The sequence below is a fragment of the Alosa alosa genome, chromosome 1 (genome assembly GCF_017589495.1).
Source record: "Alosa alosa isolate M-15738 ecotype Scorff River chromosome 1, AALO_Geno_1.1, whole genome shotgun sequence".
Classification (NCBI taxonomy): Eukaryota; Metazoa; Chordata; class Actinopteri; order Clupeiformes; family Clupeidae; genus Alosa; species Alosa alosa.
The window spans coordinates 48,159,901-48,181,031 of record NC_063189.1 but is presented as its reverse complement, the minus strand read 5'-3'; the positions used below and the strand labels follow the sequence as shown (position 1 = coordinate 48,181,031).

The 21,131-nt window shown below is 41.0% G+C and overlaps 2 pseudogenes; one reads left to right on the top strand and one right to left on the bottom strand.

Annotated features, from left to right (window-relative positions):
• The first annotated feature begins 5,228 nt into the window (after positions 1-5,228).
• On the top strand, positions 5,229-8,012 carry LOC125303645 (annotated as a pseudogene).
• Positions 8,013-9,788: 1,776 nt separating this feature from the next.
• On the bottom strand, positions 9,789-14,055 carry LOC125303568 (annotated as a pseudogene).
• Between the last annotated feature and the right edge of the window lie 7,076 nt (positions 14,056-21,131).

Sequence of the window (21,131 nt, the reverse complement as noted above, 5' to 3'; positions counted from 1 at the left end):
AAAAAATGTTTTATTCGCGATTTAACAGAAAAGTACTACACTACCCAAAATCCTAACGTGTAAAAGCAGAGCCTTTGATTGGTAGAGATTGTCGTTGACATGGCAACGTTTATGCCACTCGCTGGAAATCCATAGATATATACCATATTTTCCGGACTATAGGCAAAGTCCTTTTAGGCAAGTCCCTCCACTCGGCGGCCATTTGACAACGATTTTTGGGCACTCGTCGGGCATCCATTTAGGCAGAAATGCGCGTGCGCAAGGCTTCACGACACCAATCTTGCTCCAGCTGCGAGATCACAACACATGATTAGCACAATGTCTTCACAACACACCATATGATTGGCTCAATGTAATCACATCACACCACATGATTGGCTCAATGTATTCACATGTCGACATTTTGCCAAGGAAGGGGTGGGATATGTGTAGACAACGGCCATATTGGCGTGACAAACTAGCCCCATGCATGAGTATTTTTTGAGTGCTGTGTCTCCACATTAGAAAGTCTCTGCTATAAGTCACACTTTTTTCATAGTTTGACTGGTTCTGCAACTTATATATCAAAATATATATAATTGCATTGCATGTAAATGCAATGGACTATTATCACTGTTCTACTTATAATTATTCTTCTTCCGACCAAATTCAACGTTTAATGCGACTGAAACCGCTGAACCGTCTGACCTCATTCAAAGACTCTTACAAAGCTCTTGTAACGGACAGTCGTTCTATGTATTTTTCATATTTGTGAACTTTATACTTTTTGAGATATTTAAGATAAAAGAGCAAGAAATTCCCATAGAGTTAACATTGACCGCTGTGGCGGCAACTTTTAGCATTATGACGTGACCGGCAGCTGAAAGCAATCACCACAATTTCTCCCACTGGAGCTGTGAATATTCTGAACGTTTTGGACGTTTTCGCCTGCAGTGATACTTTACTTGCTCGTAAAACTCTCCTTCAGAGGCACATTTCTCTAACTAGAAAAGCATTTCCTGAAGGAAATACAGTGCATGAAAATGCAAAAAATATGATGTAAAATATCATACAGAGTAAAAACAAACTATATTGGTTGCTAGGTAGATGAGGTTTAATATAGTTGGAATGACTGACCAGTTAAATAGGTGGATAGTTTATATGGTTAAATGATTTGCTTGGTAGATAAGGATCTTTGGAATGATTGGACGGTTTAATAGGTGTTTAATTTAAATGGTTAAATTATTTAGGTAGATAATTGACGATAACTGACAGTTGAAATGGCTCTAATGTTTGCTAGCAGTTATGCTAACTATGTTATCAAAGATAATAATGTTAACCAAGTTACTTAACTTAGTTAAGTTAGCAATGCTAACATGGTAACTATGCTAACCATGTGACTTAGCTAACCTAGCTAATCATTTTTAGTACTCAGGTGTAGGGACCAGGCATGGATGGATTATGAACTTTCGGGCCCCTGGGCCCACATGTATTAAGGGCTCCCCACTAATTGTCGCATATGTGGAAGGGGTGTTTGGGGGTCCTCCCCCAGAATTTGTTTGATGTGATTTCCTGTATTCTGGTGCATTTTGGTAGCTTAGAAATCTAGACACACCCTAGCGGCAGCAAATTACATTTGCTTCCAGGGCTAGTCTAGCAACTCTCCTCGAAAAATTAAACTTCTATCAGGCCAATCAAATCGTCTATAGAGTCGTTAGGGGGGCATAACATAATGATTGATGGCAGAGTTGCAACGGTTTGGCTTGAATTCCCTGCTACTTGAAAACAAAGAAGATGGATATTGCTGTTGGCCAACAGTGTGACACGAGTTAAGCTTGTTTTGAGATGGCTAAAACTAGCCAACTAGCTCCGCTGGTGGGAAAACGCATGGGACTCAGTGCTGTCCTATTGCGTGCAGAGGGAATTTGAAAGACAACCGATTATCCCGCCCCTCGGACTGAGCACTGCGAACGGTGAGTGCCCAGACCCTACATTTTAATGTGGGTCTGGCTCGTCAGGCTAGCATTTTGGGATGGCCAATACTAAATTCAATCAGAATCATAGCCTACATCCTGATGTGTTGATATTGAGGCAATGATTCCATGCAAAGGCTTGGGCTTCAGGGCCCCCTGACACCTTGGGCCCCTGGGTCTGGGCCCGGAAGGCCCGTGCAGTAATCCATCCCTGGGACCAGGGTCCCAGAGTTAAATGAACATTGGTATCAAAGGGATCTAGCCTACTACTAGGACCATGGGCGTCGGAGGCATTTTGAAAGTGGGTGGGACATTTCAGAGGGGGGGTATGGGGGTCCTCCCCCAGAAATTTGTTTTTGGACTAGATGCAATTTCCTGAATTCTGGTACATTTTTCTGGTACATACAGGTTATTTAGATACTTCTATATAACAAAATAAAGCCAGCCTACGAAATTAATAAAAAGTAAATCATGCATAGTTTAAAAATAACTCAATAGGCTACTTGGCTACGCAATAAGGTTTCCATTACAGCACCAGATGTTCAATGAACGCATGAAAGCGGATGGTTTGTTAGAAATCCCGACACTCTTTCAACTACATGGAACGCAATAGTGATCATCAAATAGATAGATAGATAGATAGATAGATAGATAGATACTTTATTGATCCTCAGGGGAAATTCAAGGTCCCAGCAGCATACATACAAGACAAACACATTCTTTAACAGCAGAAGAGTAATTAAAGTATATAATATAAAAACACAACTAAGCAGTAAGGACAGTAGAAGATAAAGAATATGCTAAATATACTAAAATACAAATTATACTAACACTTAATACAATATATAAAAATATACTAAAATACAAATAACAAAATTACAAATTATACTAACACTTAATCTAAATCAATTTTAAAAACAGTATCCACATAGTGGTGATTAATAAATCAGAGGCGCTTGCAATGACTGAGGCAGGGACTGAGCCTGTGATTCTCTGTGCATAGTAAGGTATGGTAAGGTGCTCTAAGGTGCTCTGTGTGAATGAGTGTCATGGTGGTAGTGCAATGGTGATAGTGGTCATGGTGATAGTGCAAATGAGTAAGTCAACAGTGCAACAATGCAGAAATAAAGTAAAGGAAAGTCTATATATCTATATATTTAACTATTTAAGAAAATGTATAAGTGTGGCCACAGTTCGGCTGTGGCATGGAGGGGGGGGTTATGCATATGTGCTAATGTGCTAATATAGCACGCAAACAGTGAGACATAAAGACAGTGGTACAAGTGGCTAGTGGACAGACAGTACCAAACATGGAGGGGATGAAGAGGCAGAGAAGTCTATCTCTCCTCTTCCCTTAAGTGAGGCATTGAACAGTTCAATGGCCCTGGGGACAAATGACTTTCTCAGTCTGTCAGTTGTGCAAGGCAGTGAGCGAAGTCTCCAGCTGATCAGGCTCTTCTGTTTAACAATAGTGCTGTGGAGTGGGTGACACTCATTGTCCAAGATGTTGATCAGTTTGTTCAGGGTCCTTTTGTCAGATAGTGAAGTGATACACTCCAGTTCAGCTCCCACTACAGAGCCAGCTTTCCTTACCAGCCTGTCAATTCGCCCCACATCCTTCTTCCTTGTGCTTCCACCCAAGCATACTACTGCATAGAAGAGGACGCTGGCAACAACAGACTGGTAGAACATCCTGAGGAGCTTACTGCACACATTGAAGGACCGCAGCCTCCTCAGGAAGTACAGCCTGCTCTGCCCTTTCTTGTAGAGTGCATCAGTGTTGGCTGACCAGTCCAGTTTATTGTCCAGGTGGAGACCCAGATACTTGTAGGTGCTAACCACCTCCACATTGACCCCATGCATCTGGGATCTGTGTGTCTGATGGCTGTTGACTGAGGTCGTTGTCACCTCATTGTTCGTGATCACCATGTGGGGGAGGGGTGCAAAATCCAGTGATGGTGGGGGTACGATAGCCTGTGATGATGGAGGTGAGTGTTGCGCTGGTATTGAGGGGGTGTGAGGGTGGGGGCTGGGGGATGGTGGACAGACCACCGCCATTGGAGCTGGAGCAGGGGAGTCAAACCTGTTGTAGAAGTGGTTCAACTGGTTCGCCCTGTGCAGGTCCCCCTCCACAGAGCTGCTGTTCTTCTTCAGGCCAGTGATAACCTTCATGCAGTCCCATGTCTCCTTCAAGTTGTTTTCCTGCAGCTTCTGTTCCACCTTCTTTCTGTAATCCTCCTTAGCTTCCTTCAGCTTGAATTTGAGTTCCCCTTGCACGCGCCTCAGCTCTGCCATGTCCCCCTCTCTTAACGCCATCTTTTTCCTGTTGAGAAGGGTCTTGACATTGCTGGTTATCCAAAGCTTGTTGTCGGGAAAGCAGCGTACAGTTCTGGTGGGAACAACAATGTCCATGCAGAAGTTCAGGTAGTCAGTTGTGCACTGTGTGACCTCCTCCAAGTCCTCTCCATTCTGTAACACACTCCAGTCAGTACACTCGAAGCAGTCTCTCAGAGCCTCATCCACTTCGGGTGTCCACTTCCTGAAGGTGCGTGTGGGAACTGGTAGCCTCTGTACTTTGGGCTTGTACCTTGGCTGGAGATGAATGAGGTTGTGGTCTGACTTTCCCAGTGGGGGGAGGGGGTTTGCACTGTATGCATCCCTCACGTTTGCATACATGAGGTCTATTGTCCTGTTTTTCCTTGTAGGGCAGTCAACATACTGGTAAAAATTTGTGAGTGTGGAGTCCAGTGTTATGTGATTGAAGTCGCCAGAGATCACAAAAAAGGCGTCAGTGTGTTGGGTTTGAAGCCTTGCGAGTAGTAATTATCATGAACTATCTGTCAAAATAAGCCCCGCCCCCTGAAACGTCATAAATCACGTCATAACCACGCCTCCTTTTTATGCAAATTAGCCATGTGGTTGTCACCACGTGTTGTTTGTTATTGTTATTGTTTTGTGAGTCATGTGACAGTCATGTGACTGGTGTCAAACCCCTGGGCGGCCATATTGGATGTAAAGTCATGTGACAGTCATGTGTCTGTTGTCAAACAATGCCACGCCCCCCTTGGCATCCATATTGGATGTAGTGTCATGTGACAGACATGTGACTGATGTCAAACCCCTGGGCGGCCATATTGGCCCCAAACCCATATGTGTGTTTTGTTGTTATTATTATGTGTTATCCAATAACCTGTTTAGCATGTTGTTAGTGGTTTTGGTTGAAAAATGTGTTAGCTAGACGCTACGCATTGTGATGTAACCTTTATAACTGAAATCATGGAGGTCTTAGGTGATCTAAAATGATAGTCTATGATCCCCTACTTTGTAGGGGTGGTGTTTTGTCCGGGCATGTCTCTGAGTGTATTGTTTGAGACCCCTTTCATGTGGGGGGTCTGCCTACTACTTACGTACACTAGTGCTGATAACATTGTAAAAGAACTGTATGGTTTGTCAGAGTTTCTGGTTGGTTTTATGATCGAATCTAAAATGTATTTCACTCGCATATTTATTCTTCTATTTTTATTTTGTAGCGCCATCCCATGATCTAGCTGGTCATTGTGTTATCAGCCTCGAAACATCTGGTCTCTTGTGCGCTGACTAAAAACGATTTGGGGAGCGACGCTCGGGGATCTGAATTAGATGCTGCGACAAGCAGTAAATCTACATCTGGTACAGAACCAGGCCCAGAGTGGGTAATCGGGAGAATCGGGAGAATTCCCGGTGGGCCGCTTCACTTTTGGGCCGGTCGAGGGAAAAATATTGGCATTTGTCACGTTAATCTATCTTCTCTTAAAGTTGGCTACACACGTTCGCATTCTATGGCTAACACCGCAGCCTCTGCATGCGTTGTTCTCCCCTCCCAAGAAGAGTTAATTTGGTTGGGTCCATATAGCCCGTCTTTCCTAAAAAGTTTTCTCAGATACCAGCCGGGCCGGACCTACCGTAGTGATAAGCGTCAGGGAGGATGGATGGTAGAAAGATGCCATGAGGGACTGAAAAGGCCAGGTAAAAAAGACGAAAAGGATTGGAGGGAAATGCTGCCAAATGTGCCATGCTTCCAATTTTTTTGAAGAGGACAGACATAAGTGGCAACTGGTAAAAGAGAGATAGCCATGATTATAACATCGTAATTGGGCTAATAACCTACTGAACGTTGTAGCGTTGTCAACCTATTCGCAAGTAATATAATGAATTAAAATATTAGCATTTTGGTATCATCCAATATGGCTATTCATAGACTTTGCAAATATTATGCAAATATTGATAACAAAACTCAAGCTTGATCTGTGTATGCAGTAGCCTATAGGCCTTAAAACAAAAGTAGCCTGAGCAGCAGATCAGCCAGCCCCCCGCAATGATGAGCCCGAAATGAACTATGACTACAGGGACAAGTAGAAAGGATAATTAACCATATGAATTAGAGTTATTTTATGGAAGAAAGAACTGTATATGACAGCAGTAGGCTACATGATCAACCTATATGGCTTGTTTGCTCAGAAGTGGGTGTAGTAAAGGAGCAAATCATCAAACAACAACATGATAGCTGACCCATGCAGAAAAAACATGTAAACAATACAGTAGTTCAATATGCCTCTTAGTGGAATTGTGGGATACATTTCAAATGCTTTATTTCTTCCTTCCTGTTTTTTGTTAACTTATCAACCTATCCTTGTGGAATAGTGGACTATTAGCCTATAATAAAAACTACAGGATAGTAAGAGCTGAAATGATGCCTTTTTTTATCCAATTTCCACCACCACTAAAAAAAGGGGGCCGGTCTTGGGCCTGAAACTTCTGGGCTGAAAAGTGCCCCCACTCCGGCCCTGTACAGAACCGTTACCATCTTACGACCATGTCTATTGGAAGGATACTAAGAAGAGACGTTATAGCGATTCTGAAGATCTAGCCATAACTGCGAGGCCTGCTAAGCGTTTTACTGGGGTAACGCGTGTGATACGGGGTAAGTTGATATTTCCCAATAGTTCATTCTTTCCCCTTTTGATAAAACAGCTGTTGTTACGGGTATGTTTATAACTGTGACACCCACTTTGGGGTAGAGTGTTGGTCTAAATCATTACAGGCGACCATTTGGAGATCTCTGTAATTTAATGTCTAGTTGTTTTATTCTCCATACATGTATGCCTTCTAAGTGTAGCATGGTAGCATAATGTGTTTGCGGTCATTTCATTTGCAGAAAACGACGCGCACAATGACTTGATAGGTCTTGGAGACGCATCTATCAACAGGGGGAATACACATTCAAAGGACTATCAAACTAATGTTAATACTCAATCAAAGGACATTAACCGTGTGGATTTATGGAGTGATACTATACTAAAAAACTGGATGTCAAACAATTTCCTCCAGTTGAATTCTGACAAAACAGAAGTCCTCATCATTGGAACCCAGCACATAGTGAAACAAATGATACCATCCTTAGGTCCCTTTCAATTTTTAGACTGTGTAAAACCTGTTGCAAAGAATCTTGGTGTTTGGTTTGACAATAATTTAAGCTTTGAACGTCACATCACAAAGCTCATACAGTCTTGTTTCTATCACCTCAGAAATATTTCCAAGATTAGTTCCATCTTAACTTTTAAAGACACTGAGACCATTATACATGCATTTATTTCTTCACGCCTGGATTTTCTTGTCTGAACCAAAAATCTATAAAGAGACTTAAAACTGTTCAGAATTCAGCTCCCCGGCTTCTTACTAAGACAAAGTACTAAGACATTACTCCTGTTTTAGCCTCACTGCACTGGCTCCCAGTAAGCTTTAGAATTGATTTTAAGATTCTTCTGATTACTTTTAAAGCTCTACATGGCCTGTCTCCCAACTACATATCTGATCTCCTAGTACCTTATACACCTGAGTGCTTTAAGATCATCCGGTAGTGGTTTCCTAACTATTCCTAAAGTCAATCTCAAAACTAAAGGGGAGAGAGCATTTAGTGTCAGGGCACCTAGGCTCTGGAATGACCTGCCTGATGAAATCAGGTCAGCCAAGTCAGTATGCTCTTTTAAATCCCTCCTTAAAACTCATCTTTACAAGCAAGCCTTCCTTAGGTTTATTTCAGTAAGTTTTATTTCAGTGTCAAGTTTTATTTCAGTAAGTTTTATTTCAATGCAAGTTTATTTTCCTTTTTCAAATTTATGTTAAGTTCTAATTGAAATAGTATATATTATTTGATTGTTATATTATTATGTCTCATTTGCATTTTCATTTATGTTGATATTGTACAGCACTTTGTAACTTTGTTTTGAAAAGTGCTATATAAATAAAGATTATTATTATTATTATTATTATACAGAACTCGATTTTGACGACCTATCTGACGCGACTTTACTGGAGGCTGAGGATGCTGTCGACCCGTGTGAACTACATGAAAGGTCAGATTCGTTGAATGTTTCTGAACCGGGGGGGCGGGGTGGCTGGGCCCTCTGCAGATTTAGCAGTGTGTGATGTAAACTCAGTTCGCTATAATTACACAGATGTAGAATCAGCATTGGATAGTGTTGCGCTGAGACTAAATTATGCCAAATCTGAGGCTCGTAGAGCTACGGATGTAATAGGTCACACAGTGGCAGATCTGCTTATTGGGGCTGTGGAAACTCTGCAGAAGATTAGCCGGGATCATATAAAAAAATTTGAGGCTGTTATCGATGGCATACTGAAATGAAATGAAATGTTACTGATGATCTGAATGGTGTTTAACCTCAGTGTGATAGTTTGTTTATAAGGTTCATGTTTATTTTTTCTTTGTTGTTGTTGTTGTTTTTACGGCTATAATTGCGGAAGAGTAGTATACATGTGTAATATAGTTTAAATTTGTTGAGTAATCAGTGAGTAGCCATGCCCCCGCCAAATAAGCGTAATAGAAATGACAGTGGGTGCAATGATGTTGAACCGCCTGATAAACGTACCAGAGATGATCAGACAGATTGTGTTAATACTATACATACATTGGCCGGTCAGCTTGGAAGGAAAATCGCTAGAGTTTTACAGAATCCTAACCCTGACAACCCTATTATCAAGAGCATGAAACAGAATTTGGATGCTTATAACAGGAGCCTCTTAGTCTCCAATAATTCACAGTCAACCGCTAGTCAGACTTCAACACATGACTCTATTGACAATGACAATTCCGACATGCATTCAGCTGATGTTGTACATACACCAACCCTTTCAGATAATGCACAAGATGAGACCTTACTGCAGACAATCACTAGACAGAGTTCCGTAGATGACTACATTGACAATCCTGACATGCATCTAGCTTATGTTGTGAATGTAGCAAACTCCACAGACATCTCTCACATTCCAGATCCTGTAGACATCTCACACGTTCCAGCTCCTACAGCTATTTCACATATACCAGTTCGTACAATCGTTTTACAAGATGACCCCCCAGTATGTGTGGATGCGATACCTGGTAGTTCCGGATTGCAAACGGGGAGTGGTGTTGATGTTGTTCATGACAGGGTTCCTACAGCTATTTCGTATGATGAGCCCCCAGTAAGTGTAGAGGTGATGCCTAACAGATCTGATGAGCACCCCCATGGTGGCGGTAATGTTGATCATGACAGCTACCATGATTATGATTTAGATAGTGCTACCGTAGAACGTTTAGTGAGAGATGGAGGTGTTGTTGGTGATTACACGGTTGTACCACGTCGTCACCATAACTCTTTAACGCTAAACAGAACAATGAATTTCAGGGGCTTGCGTGATACTGACACGGCCACATACGTAGAACACGTGTACGGTACATTGAATGATATTGTGATTTTGTCAAGGATATTAGGTGGTGCGAATGCTGTGATAGACATTGTGTTAAGGGGTGATGGTCTTACTGCCGATGTACATGCTAAATTGAGCCATGAAGATGGCTATGCTCTGGATCGGTTGATTGAGGCTATTGAAAAGGTGTTACAGAGTAACACGATGCTCTTGACCGATCAGAGTCAGGATCTCACAGTGTCTATAGCCCGCGATAGAAGCGGTGGTGGATACAAAAAGCTAAAGGAATTGACTCATGATGAGGTTATCAAGAAGAAGAAAAAATGTATCTGTTCACACCAGTTAATGACTCAAACAATGCATGTTTAGCCATTTGTCTGGCTGATTATTTGTACCCTGACGCTACAGCCGACAGAAAATCGAAATAAATCATTCTTGGATCATAGAAGAGGTAAATGTCTTGCAATGTTATTAATTTTTATGATTTTGGTAGCACTACACAAACCAAGCCCACAAGCTAGCAAACATGACACGAGCTAAAAGGACATCATCTCCAGGTGTAAATGTTTGCCAATGGGTTGCATAGCCTACTCAAATGTCGGTAACCCAGATAGGCCTTAATTAACTTACTTTCATAGCCTAGGTAGGTTAGCAACACCAGGTTGAGAGATGCAAGTAAAGCAGATCATTAACGTTAGCCTTCTATTTATGGTCATCAAAACTGCAGAGGAGTGAACGAGTTATAGGGCAGTCTCTGGTGTCTTTAAGGCAGCAGGCAGTCAATTAGAGTTACACACCACTAATGTAATAACATTAAATAAAAGTGTAGTCTAATAGTTTAAATCAATATGAAATTACTAGATACTTAGTTGGCTATTAGTAATTATGTAGGTCACAGAATATGAATTATTAAAAAGATGTGAACTTAATTAATTACAATATGAATGTATTGAAACATATGACATGATGCCATCTCTTTAGGGGGCTGTCTTTTTTTGGACAGTTCTACCTAAAGGTTATAACTTACTGCTTTGTGAATTACCCCAGAAATGTACACAAATAAAGTAGGCCTACTTTGATTTTCTGTAACCCTTACTATTTACCTTTACTCATCCTTTTTAATAAGATGATCAGTGTGATTTTGGTCTTACTAACCTTAATTGCCCACAATTAAAAAAATAATAATAAAAAAAAATTACAACTATTTTTGCAACAAACAGCTAAAAACACCGCAACTTCCATCGATAGGACGTCAAAATCGAGTTCTGTATAATAATAATAATAATAATAATCTTTATTTATATAGCACTTTTCAAAACAAAGTTACAAAGTGCTGTACAATATCAACATAAATGAAAATGCAAATGAGACATAATAATATAACAATCAAATAATATATACTATTTCAATTAGAACTTAACATAAATTTGAAAAAGGAAAATAAACTTGCATTGAAATAAAACTTACTGAAATAAAACTTGACACTGAAATAAAACTTACTGAAATAAAACTTGATACTGAAATAAAACTTACTGAAATAAACCTAAGGAAGGCTTGCTTGTAAAGATGAGTTTTAAGGAGGGATTTAAAAGAGCATACTGACTTGGCTGACCTGATTTCATCAGGCAGGTCATTCCAGAGCCTAGGTGCCCTGACACTAAATGCTCTCTCCCCTTTAGTTTTGAGATTGACTTTAGGAATAGTTAGGAAACCACTACCGGATGATCTTAAAAGTGCGGCTCAGGTGTATAAGGTACTAGGAGATCAGATATGTAGTTGGGAGACAGGCCATGTAGAGCTTTAAAAGTAATCAGAAGAATCTTAAAATCAATTCTAAAGCTTACTGGGAGCCAGTGCAGTGAGGCTAAAACAGGAGTAATGTCTTAGTACTTTGTCTTAGTAAGAAGCCGGGGAGCTGAATTCTGAACAGTTTTAAGTCTCTTTATAGATTTTTGGTTCAGACAAGAAAAAAAGACCATTGCAGTAATCCAGGCGTGAAGAAATAAATGCATGTATAATGGTCTCAGTGTCTTTAAAAGTTAAGATGGAACTAATCTTGGAAATATTTCTGAGGTGATAGAAACAAGACTGTATGAGCTTTGTGATGTGACGTTCAAAGCTTAAATTATTGTCAAACCAAACACCAAGATTCTTTGCAACAGGTTTTACACAGTCTAAAAATTGAAAGGGACCTAAGGATGGTATCATTTGTTTCACTATGTGCTGGGTTCCAATGATGAGGACTTGTTGTTTTGTCAGAATTCAACTGGAGGAAATTGTTTGACATCCAGTTTTTTAGTATAGTATCACTCCATAAATCCACACGGTTAATGTCCTTTGATTGAGTATTAACATTAGTTTGATAGTCCTTTGAATGTGTATTCCCCCCTGTTGATAGATGCGTCTCCAAGACCTATCAAGTCATTGTGCGCGTCGTTTTCTGCAAATGAAATGACCGCAAACACATTATGCTACCATGCTACACTTAGAAGGCATACATGTATGGAGAATAAAACAACTAGACATTAAATTACAGAGATCTCCAAATGGTCGCCTGTAATGATTTGACCAACACTCTACCCCAAAGTGGGTGTCACAGTTATAAACATACCCCGTAACAACAGCTGTTTTATCAAAAGGGGGAAAGAATGAACTATTGGGAAATATCAACTTACCCCCCGTATCACACGCGTTACCCCAGTAAAACGCTTAGCAGGCCTCGCAGTTATGGCTAGATCTTCAGAATCGCTATAACGTCTCTTCTTAGTATCCTTCCAATAGACATGGTCGTAAGATGGTAACGGTTCTGTACAGGGCCGGAGTGGGGGCACTTTTCAGCCCAGAAGTTTCAGGCCCAAGACCGGCCCCCTTTTTTTAGTGGTGGTGGAAATTGGATAAAAAAAGGCATCATTTCAGCTCTTACTATCCTGTAGTTTTTATTATAGGCTAATAGTCCACCATTCCACAAGGATAGGTTGATAAGTTAACAAAAAACAGGAAGGAAGAAATAAAGCATTTGAAATGTATCCCACAATTCCACTAAGAGGCATATTGAACTACTGTATTGTTTACATGTTTTTTCTGCATGGGTCAGCCATCATGTTGTTGTTTGGTGATTTGCTCCTTTACTACACCCACTTCTGAGCAAACAAGCCATATAGGTTGATCATGTAGCCTACTGCTGTCATATACAGTTCTTTCTTCCATAAAATAACTCTAATTCATATGGTTAATTATCCTTTCTACTTGTCCCTATAGTCATAGTTCATTTCGGGCTCATCATTGCGGGGGGCTGGCTGATCTGCTGCTCAGGCTACTTTTGTTTTAAGGCCTATAGGCTACTGCATACACAGATCAAGCTTGAGTTTTGTTATCAATATTTGCATAATATTTGCAAAGTCTATGAATAGCCATATTGGATGATACCAAAATGCTAATATTTTAATTCATTATATTACTTGCGAATAGGTTGACAACGCTACAACATTCAGTAGGTTATTAGCCCAATTACGATGTTATAATCATGGCTATCTCTCTTTTACCAGTTGCCACTTATGTCTGTCCTCTTCAAAAAATTGGAAGCATGGCACATTTGGCAGCATTTCCTCCAATACTTTTCGTCTTTTTACCTGGCCTTTTCAGTCCCTCATGGCATCTTTCTACCATCCATCCTCCCTGACGCTTATCACTACGGTAGGTCCGGCCGGCTGGTATCTGAGAAAACTTTTTAGGAAAGACGGGCTATATGGACCCAACCAAATTAACTCTTCTTGGGAGGGGAGAACAACGCATGCAGAGGCTGCGGTGTTAGCCATAGAATGCTGAACGATGTGTAGCCAACTTTAAGAGAAGATAGATTAACGTGACAAATGCCAATATTTTTCCCTCGACCGCCCAAAAGTGAAGCGCCCACGGGGAATTCTCCCGATTCTCCCGATTACCCACTCTGGGCCTGGTTCTGTACCAGATGTAGATTTACTGCTTGTCGCAGCATCTAATTCAGATCCCCCCGAAATGCCGCTCCCAAATCGTTTTCGTCAGCACACAAGAGACCAGATGTTTCGAGGCTGATAACACAATGACCAGCTAGATCATGGGATGGGCTACAAAATAAAAATAGAAGAATAAATATCGCGAAAGTGAAATACATTTTAGATTCGATCATAAAACCAACCAGAAACTCTGACAAACCATACAGTTCTTTTACAATGTTATCAGCACTAGTGTACGTAAGTAGTAGCCAGACCCCCCACATGAAAGGGGTCTCAAACAATACACTCAGAGACATGCCCGGACAAAACACCACCCCTACAAAGTAGGGGGATCATAGACTATCATTTTCGTCACCTAAGACCTCCATGATTTCAGTTATAAAGGTTACATCACAATGCGTAGCGTCTAGCTAACACATTTTTCAACCAAAACCACTAACAACATGCTAAACAGGTTATTGGATAACACATAATAATAACAACAAAACACACATATGGGTTTGGGGCCAATATGGCCAGGGTTTGACATCAGTCACATGTCTGTCACATGACACTACATCCAATATGGATGCCAAGGGGGGCGTGGCATTGTTTGACAACAGACACATGACTGTCACATGACTTTACATCCAATATGGCCGCCCAGGGGTTTGACACCAGTCACATGACTGTCACATGACTCACAAAACAATAACAATAACAAACAACACGTGGTGACAACCACATGGCTAATTTGCATAAAAAGGAGGCGTGGTTATGACGTGATTTATGACGTTTCAGGGGGAGGGGCTTATTTTGACAGATAGTTCATGATAATTACTACTCTTGCGATTGTGGAGTGGATGACGTCACACGCTGTATCCGGAAGAGCTCGAGGTGGAACGTAAACACAGACAGCAATTGCGTGCGAGAACTCCCTCGGCATGTAGTACGGACGGAGACTAACCGCTAATAACTCCACATCCTTACAGCATACAGTCTCCTTTACTGTTACATGTCCGGGGTTGCACCATCTATTGTTAATGTACAGCGCCAGTCCGCCTCCCTTCTTTTTGCCAGAAAGTTTACAATCTCTGTCCAAACGAGCTACACTGAAGCCAGGCAGCTCAACGTTAGAAGTGGGGATATGGCTTGTTAGCCACGTCTCCGTAAAGCATAACAAACTACATTCCCTGTACAACTTCTGGTTTCTTACCAGGGCATCCAGTTCGTCAGTCTTATTAGCCAGTGAGTTCACGTTTCCCATCACAATCGATGGAACTGAGGGCTTGTATCTCCACTTCTTCTCCCGACGCCTCGTCTTCCCTTTTACTCCCGCTCTGCCACCCCCGAAAGCACCACAGTTCCTCTGGAATGTTGTCGCGAACACAGCCAGCATTCCGACACAAGCTTGCTGTCGCTGGAGCGTTGTAATATGTCCGTATCCATAGGATAGAATAAAAACACTCCTCAAAGTGTGTAATCCAAAAAGTTGCGAAGTAAAAAGTAAACAAAAAGTAGACAAAAGACGTAGAAACAAACACTAAGACACGGAGCTGCTGAGTAGGCTGCCACACCTGACGGCGCCGGAACCGGAGATCAGAGTTCAGTGCCCATCAGTCCCAACATTTAACAATATAATCAAACAGTCCAAAAGTAAATTAAATATCAAACTAAACCGAAAATGTCATGCTTTTGAAGGCCTACCAGTATGCCGCTCCAAGAAACGCATGTCTCAAAATAAAACTTGCATAAGAAATAAAGGGCTGTCTCAAATACAATCCTGCCCCTAAAGGCCTGTACTTTGTCTTAAGACCCCGGCCATAATTTGAGGATTTACATTATCTAAGTAGACAAACTGGCTTCAGATATCCAACAGAGTGAATGGAGATTGTGCAGTCTTAGCTGTGGTTAGTGACGTGATGCTGTTAATGGGGAGTTTTACATAGCCTAGCGTAAACCTATAGGTTATTATTTGTTTGGCGTACCTATAAGGCTTTTTACCATATCAAAAGTGAGGGGGATGACTGATCTCTTCAACACTGCGGGGGATTTGGCGCTTGTCACTGTGTGTGTGACAGAAGAGGAATGGGAGAATGCGTGTAACAACAAAAAAAGTGAAGCACTAAACAGATGCTGAAAACAGCACTGGTATTTCGCACGGCAAAAGTGGGGGTGGGTCCAAACTAACAATTTTAAAAAGTGGGTGAGTGTTTTGTAAGAATTTAAGAAATGTTTGTATATTTTAACTTTTAAATGCATCAATCAGGTGCACTTTCAAAATAAATTCAGAGGTCAGACTTGCTTGTTTTTATGGAAATATTTGTGCTGTAGCCTAAGCTATTTTGCACTTCAGAATTATAACCATGCACACACAGGTGGAATAGTTATGGTGATATTGCAATAAGTTCACAACCACAAAATCATATGCTACATTTCACCGTTCAGAAATGTTCAAAAATGTGTGTACATTTCAGCACTCCATGAACTTATGCAGAAGTGGTCACCTGTGTTATTCAGCTAGTTTATTTAAGATAATATATTGGTCATTGTAATGGCCATAGCCTACATGCTATTCCTTTTTCAGGATGTACCCATATCTGCATGTTGTGAATGTCTGCATATGGCTTATGTCAGGCTTTATATCAGTATTTGTGTCTCGTTATTTGATTTTCTTCATATTTTTGCATTAATGTCACTAGGAAGCATGCCAATATAAATCATCATATATAAATATCAATATCAATAAATCAATTCATTTATCTGTTATGGGATTGTCTGGAACCTGACAATATAAGAACCATGATAGTGGGATAATCTATGGCTGAGCAATTTACAAAAATGTGTGTAGGCCTACTGGCAAATAGTTAGAATACATTATAATTTATAATTTTATAATTTTATATAAATTATACATTATAATTTCGCCCCAAATGAGGCTATGTAGAAATGTGTTGCAATTTCAAAACCAGATTACTCAGGAACCACTTATTGCACAGAGGCATGCTTTATATCCTCATATTCGGTACGGTTTGCTGTTTATTGTGATATTGGGTTTGCCACATGTTGTGTGAAGGGTTAGTGAAATATTAAACCGAGAGTAATGGGTGTGCACTGTGTGCAAAATGCAAATATGATTAGCCTAAATTGCACGTCGGTTCAATGTTAATTGTCTCGCGAACCATTTATCACAGCAACTTGGCGCTAACATCATTGGAAAGCTTAGATTCCGCACGTTCACCTGACATGTGATATCATATGAATAGGTTTAGTTTAGTGGAACCTCATCTGCCAGGTATTTGACCTACCAGGTTGACACTTCAGCATGAAAAATACTCAATAAAACTCAAAGCATACCTGAACACTGGGTGAAAAGGCTCTGAATCAGGGGATATACTGACCGGATATTTTTAAGTTATTAAGTTATTACAAGTATAGTATAAGTATATATACTTTTTTGATCCCGTGAGGGAAATTTGATCTCTGCATTTAACCTGATAGTATATTTTTACTACCATATTTCTCTTAAGACTCAATCAGGACGATGCAAGATCAGGATCCAGGCATTTATTCTTTTCAATGAGGGGCCAGTGGCCCTCAAGGGAGAGAAGTACATGTTTGTTTCACCCCATCATGGATTTCACCAGATTCTCAGTATTCTCTGACTTCTCTGACTATACAGAAACAGTCTACCATATTTAAAGTTACACACAAAGAGAAGGAGTGACCTCTAGGTCCAACCCAGTTTGAATATGCAATAGAAAGGGAGGATGAGGATTAGGCCTTCATCAGGTCTGGTCAGCTTCTATTGTCTTCACTTTTAAAACCATTACATAAATCACCATACATAAATCACAGGATTCATTTAAAAAAAAAAGGCATAAAGCCTATGGAAAAGCAAATAAAGGCATACACATAAATGCCTGCGAAATTAGCTGTGCCTGGCAGTATATGGGCTGTATATGCGTAGTCCCATGTTTGACATATCAGGGGGTATATGGGAACAAGAACAAGAGGTGTCCGGGGTCATACAAGTAGCTAATACTTGAAACATGGATCATATCAGGTGAGAATATGAAGTCTGGATATCTTGCATGTCGTCGCAGTCCCATTCAGGACTTTTGATATGCTCCTGATATGGCAATTGGCACTAAAATATCAGGAGCATATCAACCAATATATTTCCTGATATTACACATATCAGGAAATATATCACTATGAATATTCCTTGATTCAGAGCCTTTTCACCCAGTGGAAGCCGGGGAAATGCGGGGGGAATGCGCCTGGGACGGCTTCTGAAGTAGCATCGCAAATGAGAGAAAATTTATAAAATTCCACAAACAGGGTGCTCTTGAACCCTCTCACCGTCTCTGAAAGCATAACCGTGGCTCAACAGGTAGATCTATATATAGGCTAAACTCATTTTTCAGGCATCTGACCGACCGGGTTGACACTTGAGAAATCGGGGGTGTGGCGTGTGTGTGAAACTAATCAAATGCGTGTGTCTCACGGCCAATGCGTGAGAGTTGGCACCTATGAGACCATTGTATGTTAAGGTAGGCCTAAAGCATTACATAGAGGCAATTAAACCTAATAAAAAACAGCATTAATCATTTCAGAGGTTTTCAATGGATTGACAGTAGGCTAGGCTAGGTCGGAAAAGCAGAAAGAAGATTATAACTTTTTTTTTGTTTTACTATTGACTGTGCTTGAAGATGATCATGTCTAGTTTCAACATGGACATGACTTGATATCACTTGTTTGTGATGATGATGATGTTAAGCCTAGACATCTAGACGCGCCCCTTGCTGCCAGGGCTTGTCTAGCAACTCTCCGTTGGCTTGTGAGCTCCAGAAATCGAAACTTAACCAGGATCTTGAAATCGTGTATAGAGTCGTTTGGTGGGCTTAACATAATGATTGATGGCAGAATTGCAACGGTTTGGCTTGAATTCCCTGCTACTTGAAAACAAATAAGATGATGTTGCTGTTGGCGAACAGTGTGACACGAGTTAAGCTTTTATTAAGTTGGCAAACGTTTGAACTAGCCAACTAGCTCCACTGGTGGGAAACGCATGGGACTCAGCGCTGCCGCTGTCCTATTGCGTGCAGAGGGAATTTGAAAGACAACTGATTATCCCGCCCCTCGGACTGAGCACTGCGAACGGTGAGTGCCCAGACCCTACATTTTAATGTGGGTCTGGCTCGCCAGGCTAGATGATGTTAATAATAATAACTAAATAAATGTTTAACTTTGATGACTTTGAAGGCGAAGAAAGTGTGAAGAATTTCTGTGTGAACCATCTATCAGACGAGTTACAAGATTCAGTTTGATGGCTAACTTCACAAAGTTAGTTTGAGTCTGCACAGTACGATGGGAGGCCAACTGAACAAACGTTCGAATTTGTGTCTGTGCCCTCCCATTGAAAACAACGGAGTCTGTTTGTCCATTTCTTTTACTGTCTATGGGAGTTTTCCAGGCGTAGATTGGAGAAATGGGAAAATTACTTTTGGAAACTAAGCTCTGTCGGAGGAGGGGCGGGACTGTTGTGCTCTATACAGTCCTTAAACGGGATGTTAAAACCTAACCTTAAGTTAAATCAAGAATTTCTTATAGGCAAAGTCCTTTAAGGCAAGTCCCTCCACTGGGCGGCCATATTGCAACACTTTTTGGGCACTTATCCTGCATCTATTTCGGCAGACATGCGCAAGGCTTCACGACACCAACCTTGCTCCAGCGGCAGTACAACTAATTTTACGAGACTGCAGTATCACAGAGTACAGCTGTTACAAGAGGGTCTGGCGTCCCTTTGATGCACTTCCTGCGACGGTCATTCGTCTCTAAATCAAGGGGGCAGGCGTACGTTTGGAGAGCGTAGACACTATGGCGGATCTGAGGCTAAATAGTAGACCAGTTCCACCTAGCCATCCCATTGAACCCTATTCAATTTGGCGCCACTTTGACATCAAATAACGTTACAGCTGAAGCGTTTTAAGCCTTTATATGAACTTTTCTATTTTCGGAGTAATACAACATTGTGTGATTGGCGTCATAACCTCGTAACTGACTTACCGGCTGAGTAATAAACTTTTTTCCGAAATCAATGCTAACGTGACATAATTTACGTAATGAGCATGCGACCAGAGCGGGTGAAAGCGTCGCACAGGAGCAAAATAACCGTATTCTCTGGATAAGAAGGAAAGCATCGGACCACAACATTTCAGCGAAGTTTTGATGGATTGACAGTAGGCTATGAATGTGGCGAGTGCTGTTTATATGAAATCACATTTATCTACAAACAACTAGTACATTAAAAAAAAGTAAATGTAGAAGTGGTGGTAACAAAGTAAGGGGCTATACCCAAACTCTCAGTGCAGTTATCACAAGAGATACACAAGTCAGACTACGTGCCTACGTTACATCTACGTCCCCTGAGCCTGCGCAGAAAGCCTCGCCAACCAATAGGAAACGGTTGAAATTTGCTTCACCTGTCTCGACTGACGTCTACCTGATGACTGTCCATATCTTTCCTAGCGTTCATGGGCTTCGGGAAAAACCTTTTTCCCAGTTAAAACATCATTCCGCGTCATTCACGTCATGTAATGTGTGAGTCAGAGGTCGGAAACAGGGGCTAGATTTTGCTAACAGAGTTGCCCAGTTAGGGGCTCGTCATCACTTTTGTCGTCACGTTGTAGTTCGTTTGTAGTCCATGTGGCCTTTCATGTCCAACAGTTTTAATGTGAACTTGGGAATTTGCCCTTTTTATCACTTGAAAGCTGCATATCTTTCTTTCACAAGCGTCTTACACTATATTTTAAGCAAATACAGTTGTTTATTTAGGATTGGTGGTGTATGTTTTAACCTTTGTTGTGGCATCCGTGTTTGTCACACATTCCGACGGCAAAGCACATGAACACTTGCTGTGGGAAAAACAAAGTAGCTACGGGGGCGCTCCTTGCCATTCCCAGGTGCCATGAATGCACCATTTTACTGTCTATGCTCTAAATGACTCCCTCTCCAGCGGCGAGATCACAACACTTGGCACGATGTATTCGCAACACACCACATGATTGACACAATGTATTCACATGTCGACTTTTTTGCTGCGGAAGGGGCACAAATAGCCTACCCTTGCCCAGAGATGGTTGGTAAAATTGGAAAAAGAGATTAGGGAAAGGAAGGGATAGAAAATAATACAGTTTTTCTCGATCGTTTTGATACCTGTGTCAACTCTGACATCACATTCTCAAAACAGTTAACACCCGTGTCTGAACAAAAGCACTCTGGACAAAATGACACATTTTGCTTGCAAAAGGCTGTTACTCTCTCAAAACACTTAAAACATGCAGCAAAAGCAAATCTTGCCTTCAAACACTACAACTTGTTGCCAATTCAAAAGCACTCTTTAATCAATCATTAAAAAATCAAAATTTATCAATTAAAAAATACGGCCATCAATATGAAC